The 13,643-nt window shown below is 35.2% G+C and overlaps 1 non-coding gene and 3 pseudogenes across 1 annotated transcript; all 4 read left to right on the forward strand.

Moving 5' to 3' along the window:
* Positions 1 to 7,032: 7,032 nt before the first annotated feature.
* Positions 7,033 to 7,150, forward strand: LOC141395982 (5S ribosomal RNA; annotated as a pseudogene).
* Positions 7,151 to 7,819: 669 nt separating this feature from the next.
* LOC141395984 (5S ribosomal RNA) lies at positions 7,820 to 7,937 on the forward strand (annotated as a pseudogene).
* A 4,504-nt stretch (positions 7,938 to 12,441) lies between these two features.
* On the forward strand, positions 12,442 to 12,560 carry LOC141395964 (5S ribosomal RNA). The gene has a single exon (XR_012411077.1). It is a non-coding gene; the product is annotated as a 5S ribosomal RNA (ribosomal RNA).
* A 679-nt stretch (positions 12,561 to 13,239) lies between these two features.
* LOC141395986 (5S ribosomal RNA) lies at positions 13,240 to 13,357 on the forward strand (annotated as a pseudogene).
* The last annotated feature ends 286 nt before the right edge of the window (positions 13,358 to 13,643 follow it).

Here is a 13,643-nt window from a genome sequence, read left to right on the forward strand (position 1 = left end):
ACTAGAAACTTGATTTGCGTACCTCTAGTTTGAAACACAACCTACTAACTCTAGTTTAAGTATACTCGCGAATTTAGTCTAATCCTGTTGCCTTGCAGATAGCGCGTCAAGGTGGGCGGCTAATGTATAAGTTCGATACATTGCACTATAGGTAATTTGGCCTGTTTTTGAGGCAAAAATTAATAGCGGTGGATATGTGGGCTTTTTATAAATTTTTAATGCTGTATATGCAAAAGTAAGATAAAACAAAGAATTACACCGTAAAATTCGGATATAGCGAACATCGGTTATAAGAAACTACGTTTATAGCGAACAAAGTTTTGTGTTTCCAAAGAATTTTTCTTAATATTTGCACACACATTCATCTTCTTAAAACGACCACCATTATAACGAACAAAAATTTTTATCCCGCGAGTAGAATTTTTTACAATTTGTTAGGATTTTCAGGCCCGCTTTTAAGCACAAGCGGATAGCGACGAATTTAAGCACTGTGTACAATATTCTATTACATGATATTTAAAAGTAAGCTTTATTAAGAATTTTACAGACGAACACGTTTATAACGAACAACTTTTCTTTTTCCTACCCACTATTCTCATTTTACCTATTTTATTCGTTCCAACCCAATGAACGCGGTTAAAACAAAACAAAAACGGTTAAATGAACTAAAGTACTATCAGACAAAAATTTTTTTAAACATTGATATGCTTAAAAAATATTGATTCGCGAAAAGATCTTTATAAATATTATTTTTAAGGACCAAAGAAATCAGGCAATCATGATCCCTAGTTAGAACATATTACGGCTATAATTAACAAAAATGTTGACCACAACACGTCTGTACATTTTTAGAACACATGGAGAATATTTCTTTAAAGAAAATCTCTTTTTAGTTCAAATCGGATGCTTTTTGTGTGTTTAATATTTCCTTCACCACACAAAAAATTAAAAAAAAATATTTTTTTTCTGCAAGGAGTTCACCTTCAAAAAAGCGATATAACTCACAAAACGCAAAAAATCGCAGCTTGGTAATTATGTAGTTGATTCAGAACCCTTTGCTGAAGATATTCCCGGTGGCAGAATTTCGGTCAAAGTTGGACAATTTTGTAAAAGTCTATAATATAAAACTATAATTTTGTAAAAAATTATTTTTAGGTTGTGTCCTGTATGACGATTTCTTCTGCTGTAACAAACATTTTGAAGAAAATTATTTCTTAAAACAGAAAGTACATACCGCCAGCATTCCACTGAATACCATATCTTTGTATTTGATTATTAGCAAACTCTTACAAATTGCGTTTAAATTCTGCTCTGAGTTTTAATCATTTTTAACATTTTTTATTTTGTCTTCGAAATTTTGATTTTAACTTCGAATTATATCGCGAGTTTTGAACATTTTTGAAAACAAATTGCACATCCATAGAATTTGACATGTTCTTTCTTTGAATCAAATTAGAAAACTCGCGTTATTAAAAGTACAAAAATCGACTTTTTGTCTAAAAACCTGTCCACATTACCTATAGTGCATTGGTTACGCCAATGTATACGTTCGATACTTCGTTTCCCCTTCTGCAGCATTCCAATTACCCACGCTAATTGGCCGCTCTCACGAGCCCTATGGGGATATCTTCTCTGCACTTCTTCCAGGAGCCTTATTCGCCTAGTTCGGATTGTTATTAATGTCTAAGTGCATCTTTCTTAATATTAATTCGTTAGTGTCTTCGCCAAAAAGGCATTACCTTAAACTCTTTATACAAGAGCACAACCCCGATATGCTGCTGCTTGCAGAGCTCAAGCTATCGGAACGGCATATTGTCCGATATGACGGGTACACAGTATATCGGCAAAATAGGCAGGATCGTCAAGGAGGTGGGACGGCGGTCTTAATAAAAGAAAATTATAAGTCAGAACAGGTGACTTTCAATACTGGTAGCATAGAATCATGTGCAGCTAAGCTATGGAAACGAGATGGCTCTACTATCACCATAATTTCTTTATATTTACGTCCGTCTGAACGTATCAGAATTTCAGACTTACAAGAAATCATAGATGAAATACTTATTGGATGCGACTTCCAAACATGTCTCTTGGGGTGGAAATATAACCACCACCAATGGTAGAGAATTATATGATATTCTCCTTTCATGTCCGCACATTACTGACTGCAGAATCCACAAGAATATGTGACACATCGGAGTCATATATTGATTTTTTCATTCGATCGTCGGGAGTTATCCCAATCGAAAACGGGCTATTAAAGACCCATGACTTCGAGTCCGACCACAAAGCCGTGGAAATTAATATTTCGCTTGTAGATTTAATAGATGGTGAAGTGAGCACTAGGGTTATGACTTTTTTACAACCTCATATCCCTGTATCATAGCGTGATGAGTTTTGCCATAAGATTACATAAAATCTTAATTATAAGGTGATTCGGTAAAAAAACCTCACGCACAAAATGATTTTAAAATTTGAATTTATCAAAATTATGGACAATTTTTTGAAGTCACTGAAAACAGATATATAATTGAAAATAAACTTTAGAGCCACATGAGATAATTAAAATGACATAAAATTTATTTCTCAATATTTTTCTTCAATTCTGAAAATCGTAAAAATGTCGTAAACGCTTTTATTCAAAAACATAATTTTTTAACAAAAAGCAAAAAATTTAAAATTTTTTCAAAGTGACTTTTTTCGCGACTTTTTTCATATTTGAATGAAATAAACGTTATTATAGTTATTAGTAGGCTTATATTTATTAATTTGTGCAACAAAAAATAATTTTTTGAAAAACTTTTTTTTTCATTTCATATATTTTTTCAAAAAATTATTTTTTTAAAATCGATTTGTGCGTGAACTTTTTTTTTATTTCAATGGAATAAACGATAGCATAGTGATTAATAGGCAAAAGTTCATTCATCCCTGCTACAGGAAATCATTTTTGAGGAAAAATGTCAAAAAGTCTTAACCCTAGTGAGCATATTCTATGAATATTCGTAGATTTAAAAGACGCCTGCAAGAAGGACTCTCTGCACATAGTCTTCCAAGCAACCAAAATGCAGCTATAGTCGAAATCGATGCCAGTATTGAGGGGCTAAATACTGTTTTCAAAACCGCAATAGACGATAGTGTACCCGTTGTGCCGGCCAACCGTAGCATATTGGGGAAATTACCACCTAATATTATAAGACTAATCCGTGAAAGACGAAGAATCAAAACCATATTGAGAAGATCAGCTGACCCCGAAAGGCATAATATATTAAGGGCAAACATTTACAACTTAGGCAGGTTTATTGATGCTCAAATCTTTAATTTTCAAAGCTCTTACAAAAATTATTTAGAAAATTTGAGAGTGGGTCCCAAAACATACAATAAAGTGAAAAGAGCGGCAGGTTTAGCTCGCAGGGAACCTGTAGCGTCACTTGTTGTTGTTGTTGTAGCAACGCATATATGTTCGTTCGTGTATTATTTCAGTTATCAAGTTCCTCTGTATCCAGACTCAAGAATTCTGCAACCTGGACTGGTTGCGTCCATAAAGAATGAGGAGACCGGTGAGTGGGGTTAGCTGGGCAGTTGAATAAATGCTGAGTATCGTGTGGTCCCAATCCACATGCTGGGCTAGAGATGGACAGTGGGTAAATACCCAATGGGTCAAGTCCAAATGACTGGAGCTTGTATAAAAGGCCTTTGTGCCAAACGGCATCAAAGGCCTTAGAAGAGTCAAGGATCACAGCAATGGTACCTTGAAAAGCTTTAAAACCATTTGCTACATAGTCAGAGAATGTAGGTAAAGCATGCGTTGTAGAATGGTTTGGTTTAAAGCCAAACTGATTATCATTTATTATGCGTTTATCTCTTATAAACCTTTTCAACCTTTTGTAAATTATGCTTTCAAATATTTTACCAAATTGTGAAAGAAGGGAAATTGGTCTATAGTTAGCACAATTTTTTGTGTCGGTGTGCGGTTTGCAAATTGGCACAACGAAGGCTTCCTTCCATTTTGATGGGAAGTACCCGAGATTTAGGCAATGGTTGTATAAAATAGTTAAAAATGGAGAAACCACGTCTCCAACCTTCTTTAAAGCCACATCTGGAACCTTATCAATCCCCGCGGACGGGAGGGTCTAGCAGCGATAGCAGAGGCAACCACTTCGCTGTCAACAAACCCATTTTCTATCCATCTAGATTCATTATTAATCAAAGAGCTGTCCGCCAAAAAATCACCGCAGAACTCTACCAGAGGATCCCGAGAGACGATCCCCTCCACAGTCTCATTTACAAGTCTATAGAAGGAACCGGCCTCAGGATTTTCCTCTACATGGTGAGAACCCTGCATGTGATCGGCAAAGAGCTCTGCCTTCTGTAGGTCGTCTGCAATGGATGCCCCGCCATCATCAATTAGTGTATAAATGGGACTTCTAAAAGATAGTCCGGCTGCTCGTTTAACCTTCCCGTAAGTCTTAGGTCCTACCTCAATATTCTGTAGACAGTTTTTATATCTATCATTTTCAAAATTTGATACTAATTGTCGTATAATATTGGTAAGGTTCCTTATGTCGGCCTGTAGCTCCGCATACCTACCAGGATCTGGTGTCCTACGTAAGGTTTGCCGTAGTCTTTTGCGTTCCTTCATAAGTCGCACTATACTAGGGGGCAGGTCGCCTAATAAAGAGTTCCTGTATTTAGCCTTGGGTACTGTTGTCTCTATAGCATTTTGGAAGGTTGAACAAAGCTCCTCAATACTAGAGTCAATCTCATCGATACTGACATTTCTATTAGTAGGTAGCATATAGCTACCAATACCCTCCTCAATTTTCCTTCTTAGTCTCCTTACGTTGACTTTATCATAATTGAAGAAAGTTTGTTCTTCTTCAGATGCTATGTTGCCAACACATACTCCAATCTCGACCGCCTTATGGTCAGATTCGTAGTAATGTGTTGGCAATAGTTCATCACTTTCCAGTGCAATGCCTGGAGTTTTTAGGAAATAATCTATAAAAGAACTTTCCACAACATTTGGTCTTATAGGCTCAGCCGTAGGGCAGAGTTGTAAGGAGGTAATTTTTTAAATCTAAACCTCTTCTATTATTGATACCACCCCCCCAATCACGATGCTTTGCATTTAGGTCACAGCCAACGATTATCTCGCTGGTTAAGCCCAATTAGAATGGCAGTACCCCCTCCCACCCTTTCATTATTCCTACACTGCTTAAAGAGTATGTAATCTTCAAAGGCAATTTTGTGCCTGGTGTTTAATTTATGTTCCGCTATGAGCAGAACATCAGGCTGGTGTTGTTTTAAGAATAGTTTTAGATAGTGCCTTCTTCCTAAGGTCACTAAGGAATTTACATTAATGAATATACACTTCATGATTTAAAATTCTTGATGTGCATGAGAAGACCAAGGAGAGCATCTGGCGCTCCTTGAGTCTCATAAATTCGGTCATACTCATCGTGGAAATTATCCAAATCTTTAAGTAGCTCCGTCAGGCCTTTGCCGAAGAAAGTCTGGCAGTACTCACCTATCTTTTTGGCCACAGTAGAAGGCCCCTGTTGAGAAGTAGGTGGATTTTTGGTATTGGAAATCGGTGGTTGTGGTTGGGAAGGACGAGTGATCGTGGAAAACGATGTACCAGGTCGTACTTTTGTCCAACGCTCGGCTCTGGCTTGCTTAGCAGCCCCCTTTTCAATGAGACGTTCAGTCTTTTTCTGAATAATTGCTTTACGCCGTGGGCATACCGGCGAGCTAGCAGTGTGACCTTCTATGTCACAATTAGCACATTTCAGGGTAATTTTTGGTGCATCATTTGGCAGATTTGCAACCTCAATTTTAGAAGGTATAGTACATGCCCCTTGACCATGATCTGCATTTGACGCAGCGGAAGGGCATGCCACAATTGTGCGAAACATGCCCAAACCGCTGACATCTGCGACACTGGATGACTTCCCGTCCCCTATCTTTTTCGTAGATGACATCACAGTGTATAATTTTTTTACTTTATATAATTTCCTCATATATGTGGATCTACCTAATTTTATAATCCATTTGTCTTCCGCAATACAGATGGAGTTAATAATGTCAATCCTGAATCCCTGATTTTTCAAGAAATCTTCAATCATTTCTTTCGAGTAAAGATGTGATAGGCTATTGACCACCACAGAATAGGGCACCAGTGTCGGGGTTTTCAGCTACCCCGACCGACATATTTTCAGTTGTTGTTTGTGTTGACAAACTGTTGTTGTTAATGTTAGGGTTGTTGTTAGCTACCCCAACCAAATTCTTATTTTTGGTTGCTTGTGAAAGCATACTATCATTGCTGTTGTTGGCTGACATAAAACTAGCCAATTTTTCCATCAAAATCTCATTTTGTTTTTTGAGATCGTCAATAGTTTTCTGCATGACGTAATCTGGGCATCATATTTCATGATGTCATATTCAGTAATTTTGATTTTGGAATGTTTTCTCTTCCCTTTGTTCTTCTTCTTCTTGCTTTTTGCAGATGGTGAACCATCTGAGGTAGCATCATCTTCAATAGTATTGTCGGACATCATGGATGTCTCAGTATCTTCGGTTGGTTTGTTTGTGGTCAATGATGACTTTGGGGAGGTTTTCTCCAAACCTCCCAAACTTGTTGATTTTTGTGAATTTATTTTACTTGACATGTCTACTTTTTTACTGTAGAAATATTCATTATCACAAGTGGTGCCTTTAGTGTTCAACGGCGTTGCTGCATTAGCAACCGGCACTGTACTTCCACCATTAAGTTTTTCAGAGTTTTCCTCTATGAAATCACTATTCATAGATTTCACTATTTAGAACAATTTTATTTTTCACTTTTAGTTTTTAAATCACACAAACACTTTAAACACTCTTCTCAAATGATCGATAAAGGAAACAGTCAACATTTTCCTTTATAAAATGAAAATAAAACTTCTTGTTCGTTTGTGTGCAATAAGTAAACGAAATTGTCTTAAACACACAAGCAATGAAATCAATGGCCATATGAAGCAAAATAAACTATGTTTCTTCGCCAACGACCATACCACGCTGAGTACATCGGTTCTCGTCCGATCACCGAAATTAAGCAGCGTCGGGCGCGGTTAGTGCTTAGATGGCGACGGCTTGGGAACACCGCGTGTTGTTGGCATTGTCCAAATTTTTTTTTTATTTAATTTTATTTTCTTTTTTATTTTTCTCTATTAAATAAAAAAAGAATGAAGTCGATATCTTAATTTTTAACCGAAATAGAGCCAAAATAAAAAAAAGCTCGACTGCTTATTATTTTAAGGTAAATGTAAAACATTCGCTATTGATTATGCTCAGTTGTATGTACCTATTTACAATAGTCTATGATTTCCTTTGTAAAGCGAAAGTAAAATTCTTTATAAATTTATTTCGTTTCTCAAAGAAGGTAATTTAAGTAGGCAAATTTTTGCAAAATGCATTTATTTTTAACAATATTTAAGAAATTTTAACATTTTTAAAAACCAAGAATTTTTATTGTAAAATTCTTTAAAAAATTTGTCTTAATTTCCAAAAAAGGTTATTTAAGGAGCCAAATTTTCCCAAAATACATTTATTTTTAGCAACATTTAATAAATTTTAACATTTATTAAAAAAACTACCATTTTTGTTAGATTGTTTGATGCCAAATTCATACTGGCTATGTTCATTAATAACTAAAGGAACTAAAGGAAACGAAAATAAAACTTCTTGTTCGTTTGTATGTTTGTGTGCAATAAGTAAACGAAATTGTCTTAAACACACAAGCAATGAAATCAATGGCCATATGAAGCAAAATAAACTATGTTTCTTCGCCAACGACCATACCACGCTGAGTACATCGGTTCTCCTCCGATCACAGAATTAAACAGCGTCGGGCGCGGTTAGTACTTAGATGGGGGACCGCTTGGGAACACCGCGTGTTGTTGGAATTGTCCAAAATTTTTTTATTTCATTTCATTTTCTTTTTTATTTTTCTCTATTAAATAAAAAAAGAATGAAGTCGATATCTTCATTTTTAACCGAAATAGAGCCAAAATAAAAAACTCGACTGCTTATTAAACATGTAAATGTAAAACATTCGCTATTGATTATGCTCAGTTGTATGTACCTAGATCAGAGACGAGCTTCTTTGCTTAGATCGTATAGTGAGGGCGCCCACTGAGTTGTTTTTGCATTTGCTTCTCTCTCTCACGTACAGTGTAAATGAATGAAAACAAACAAAAACATAATGTGGTTGTTGCTTTTTTCACTCATACTTTAATACATGTCTTCGCTTTGGTTGTATTTCTGTGGTCGTCGCTGACCTAGATACAATAGTCTATGATTTCCCAGCAAAATTTTATGGAAGTGGTTCCATGAGTTGCCATGATTTCACTGGATCTTTTACATTGGTTCAAATGAAGTCGTGAAAGATCCGATCTTTTCATCAGCATTTGAACTAATTCGAAGAAAGTCGTGAAAGATCCAATCGTTTCATCAGCATTTGAACCAATTCAAAGGAAGTCGTGATAGATCCGATCTTTTCCTTAGCATTTGAACCCACTCCATCGATCCAATAGAGATGAATTTTGTGTTTTTATTTTTACACATGTATATATTCTTTTATTTATCTAAATATGTACGTTTAAATCAATGTAAGATTTATTATGCTAGGAAGTCCCAATCATTGAGCTAAAAGTAGAGTCGGACTGCACTCTTTGGTATTAGTCGTGATCCTTTACGTGCCTGAGGTTACCAGTTTTTACCCGCAAAGTGTTTCCTTACTTTTAAAAGCATACAATTTATATGAGAGCAGTTCACCACTTTTACCATTTTTGCAACAATTACCATTTTTAAAAGTAAAGGAACAGACCAATTATAAAAGTTTCCTTGCCTGCTCAACAAGTCGATTTGTAGATCCCTACAAAACAACAAAAAAATTCCAAAACGTTGTAAAATAAAATTCACGAAATAGTAATCTGCAGTTGGAGTCAATGTCGAAATCTGCACTGCACTGATGGGAAGTAAAATCCTTTTGTAAGATGAATCAAAACCTGTTGCGGAGGAAGTAAACACTGTTGCGTGCAGCGGCGGTGTTTAGACTGCAACAGCTGGGACGGCCGGAAGTCAAGTTTCTCACTTAAATTTACAACCTGTCGCTTGCCAAACACATCGTTCCCGAAGTCTGGAAAATAGGCCAGCTACTGAAGCCCGAAAAGGATGCCAGCAAAGGTGACTCTTACCAACCGATTTAGCTTTTGTCGCCCGTAGCAAGGACCCTTGTGGCTATAGTTCTTCCAGCATCAGAAATAACTTTTCAGTTGCCGATCATTAGCATAGGATCCGTAAGCAGCACAACAACTGCGCTGAAGGCCATCTCCATATTAGCAGAGGACTCACTCAGAGCAAGCCGTGCTCATAATCTAGAAAGAGAAGTCTAACGTTACAAGAGAGAACCTCTAGATCAACAAGCCTTTCAACCAGGTTTAAGTAGCATTCACACGAATGCAGTCGCAGATGCAGTAAGCGGTTATCGTGTGAATGCGGTCCTTGGAGAACATCCACCATCTATCGCAGCTGAGAAGCGCCAGATGTCAGGACAAACCAGAGTAGTTTTTGGTAAATACACTCCACGTCAGTAGAATAGAACACCTAAATTTTTGTTAATGTTAGCGTATTTATCCCAAAACGAATGAATCTACGATTTTAATCTTGTAGGGATTTAAAGCCTATGATGTTCCGTATCAATCACAGAAAGAATTATGTTTCTAGCTTTTCGCGAAATGATTTTCTGATCATTTTTCCGATAATACTATGAAAAATAGGCATTTATTTTTGGTCATCAGGATAGAACAGTCATTTTATTTTCGTGAATTGTGGAGATATTAACGCCGAATTTTCTTTCAGTCTATAAAGCGGGGCTTTCTAATCATTTTTCACCAATTAAACCATATAAATAATTCCGCGGACGCCGAAATAACAGCGTAAACGGGTTTAAATTGACAGATAATTGAAACATCTCGGAATATCAAAAAGAGTCGCGCAGTTATGTCATATTTCTTCACAATAAGATAGACTATGACACAGGCAACCTCGATGGATACATTCGAGTGCTGCGGATGCTGATAAGATGGAACATTTTCAAAATAAGTATGAAAAACGTCAAAATTTCTTATAAAAACATTGATTTTTCTTCAATAAAATGATTTTTCCGCGAACAAGTCTGCCGTTTAAAAGTTTGGACATGTGCTCCACATTTAGAGGAAGATAATCTGATATGAAAACATCCACTATTTTAATAAACTGAGGGAAATTTTAGCACATTTTTCAAATTGAACACACCCTTTGGACTTTACATTTCATATGTGTTCTTATTTCGGCGTTCGCGACTGTTTTCAATAGTGTTATGTTCCAATAATAATGGACCAGGTTATGCTCTCCATACCGGATTTTACGAATTAGTCGTTTTTTTAACTGAACTCGCATATGTGAAAGCCCCGTTTTCGCGGGAAAACACAGTCATGGAAATTGAGGTTTTGGGTTGCGTAAGTTGCTTTTAAAAAGTACTAAAATTTCGCTCAGTGTATTAAAATAGCGGTTGTGTTCATATCAGATTATCTTCCTCTAAATGTGGAGCATATTTCCAAACCTTTAAACGGCAGACTTGTTCGCGGAAAAATCATTTTATTGAACAAAAAATCAAGGTTTTTATAAAAAAATTTGACGTTTTTCATACTTATTTTGAAAATGTTCCATCTTATCAGCATCCGCAGCACTTGAATGTATCCGTCGAGGTTGCCTGTGTCATATTCTATCTTATTGTGAAGAAGTATGACATAACTGCGCGACTCTTTTTGATATTTCGAGATGTTTCAATTATCTGTCAATTTAAACCCGTTTACGCTGTTATTTCGGCGTCCGCGGAATTATTTATATGGTTTAATTGGTGAAAAATGATTAGAAAGCCCCGCTTTATAGACTGAAAGAAAATTCGGCGTTAATATCTCCACAATTCACGAAAATAAAATGACTGTTCTATCCTGATGACCAAAAATAAATGTCTATTTTTCATAGTATTATCGGAAAAATGATCAGAAAATCATTTCGCGAAAAGCTAGAAACATAATTCTTTCTGTGATTGATACGGAACATCATAGGCTTTAAATCCCTACAAGATTAAAATCGTAGATTCATTCGTTTTGGGATAAATACGCTAACATTAACAAAAATTAAGGTGTTCTATTCTACTGACGTGGAGTGTACTTTGGGATGATGCAGCCATCAAAATTCCTGTAGGGCAAGTACTGATGACACCGTGGAAAACATCAGCCCGTGGAAAACACAGCACAGGCCCCCACGACACACTGCTCCTTTTCAATTGCCCTACCAATCCTGCTAAGAAACTTACGTTTGCAGCTTTGTGGTTACAAACCATATAAATAGCGAAATAGCCACATTCTTACCACTGATAGACCCAGAGTCAGATTAAGCAGAAAAATGATAATACAAACATATTAACTACTGTTACAACAACGAGAACAAACTGCAATTATAGATGTAAACTTTATGATGATAAATAAATTATAGTTATTTCATTAATTCATTTGAATTCATAAAATAAAAAAATGAAAATCATTTTTCAATACAGCATTTTCCATTTTCCGAACAGGACGTGAAAATTACATGCCAAAGGGTTGGTGAAAATGACATGCCAAAGATTAGTGAAAATGCTATTCTTGGGAATTGGATAGGATGGCATGCCAAAGAATTGGTATAGATGCCATGCCAAAGAATTGTTGAAGATGCCATTCCATCGAGTTAGTAAAGATGAAATGCTTAGGATCTGAAAATGAATTGCATTTTTTGGGGGTCACGCTCTTGTAAAAAGAATGAGTGAAGATGCTGAAAAAATGACATTCCATTTCACTTGCACCCATTCTTGAATAGCATCTTTGGCATCGAACATTTTGCTGGGTTCCTTTGTAAAGCAAAAGTAAAATTCTTTATAAATTTGTTTCGTTTCTCAAAAAAGGTAATTTAAGTAGGCAAATTTTCGCAAAATGCATTTATTTGTAACAATATTTAAGAAATTTTAAAATTTTTTAAAAAACAAGAATTTTTATTGTAATATTCTTTAAAAAATTTGTCTTAATTTCCAAAAAAGGTAATTTAAGGAGCCAAATATTCCCAAAATACATTTATTTTTAGCAATATTTAATAAACTTTAACATTTATTAAAAAAAAACTAAAATTTTTGTTGAGTGTTTGATGCCAAATTAATACTGGTTTTGTTCATTAATAACTAAAGGAAACAGTCAACATTTTCCTTTATAAAACGAAAATAAAACTTCTTGTTCGTTTGTGTGTTTGTGTGCAATAAGTAAACGAAATTGTCTTAAACACAGAAGCAATGAAATCAATGGCCATATGAAGCAAAATAAACTATGTTTCTTCGCCAACGACCATACCACGCTGAGTACATCGGTTCTCGTCCGATCACCGAAATTAAGCAGCGTCGGGCGCGGTTAGTACTTAGATGGGGGACCGATTGGGAACACCGCGTGTTGTTGGCATTGTCCAAAACTTTTTTATTTCATTTTATTTTCTTTTTTATTTTTCTCTATTAAATAAAAAATAATGAAGTCGACATCTTCATTTTTAACCGAAATAGAGCCAAAATAAAAAACTCGACTGCTTATTATTTTAAGGTAAATGTAAAACATTCGCTATTGATTATGCTCAGTTGTATGTACCTATTTACAATAGTCTATGATTTCCTTTGTAAAGCGAAAGTAAAATTCTTTATAAATTTATTTCGTTTCTCAAAAAAGGTAATTTAAGTAGGCAAATTTTCGCAAAATGCATTTATTTTTAACAATATTTAAGAAATTTTAACATTTTTAAAAGACAAGAATTTTTATTGTAAAATTCTTTAAAAAATTTTTCTTAATTTCCAAAAAAGGTAATTTAAGGAGCCAAATTTTCCTAAAATACATTTATTTTTAGCAATATTCAATAAATTTTAACATTTATTAAAAAAAACTACCATTTTTGTTAGATTGTTTGATGCCAAATTAATACTGGTTATGTTCATTAATAACTAAAGGAAACAGTCAACATTTTCCTTTATAAAACGAAAATAAAACTTCGTTTTATTTTGTATGTTTGTGTGCAATAAGTAAACGAAATTGTCTTAAACACATAAGCAATGAAATCAATGGCCATATGAAGCAAAATAAACTATGTTTCTTCGCCAACGACCATACCACGCTGAGTACATCGGTTCTCCTCCGATCACAGAATTAAACAGCGTTGGGCGCGGTTAGTACTTAGATGGGGGACCGCTTGGGAACACCGCGTGTTGTTGAAATTGTCCAAAATTTTTTAATTTCATTTCATTTTATTTTCTTTTTAATTTTTCTTTTTTGATTTTTCAAAATAGTCTGGCTTAATCCCTTTTGTTGTTTTAATATTTAAAACAACAAGTTTATTAGTGGAGAAGGTTTGGCATTGTTCGCCAAGGGGTAAGGCAAGGAAGACTAGTTTCGATCCACGCCACTGGATCTCATCAGTTCCCTTTGTTTCTTGTTTGTGGATATTCTCCACCGAAGTTATTTTTCAATAACTTCTTCAACAAGGAACTTTTTATACCCAAA

This window comes from Musca autumnalis, unplaced genomic scaffold (assembly GCF_047663935.1).
Source record: "Musca autumnalis isolate F117 unplaced genomic scaffold, ASM4766393v1 scaffold_2, whole genome shotgun sequence".
Taxonomy (NCBI): domain Eukaryota; kingdom Metazoa; phylum Arthropoda; class Insecta; order Diptera; family Muscidae; genus Musca; species Musca autumnalis.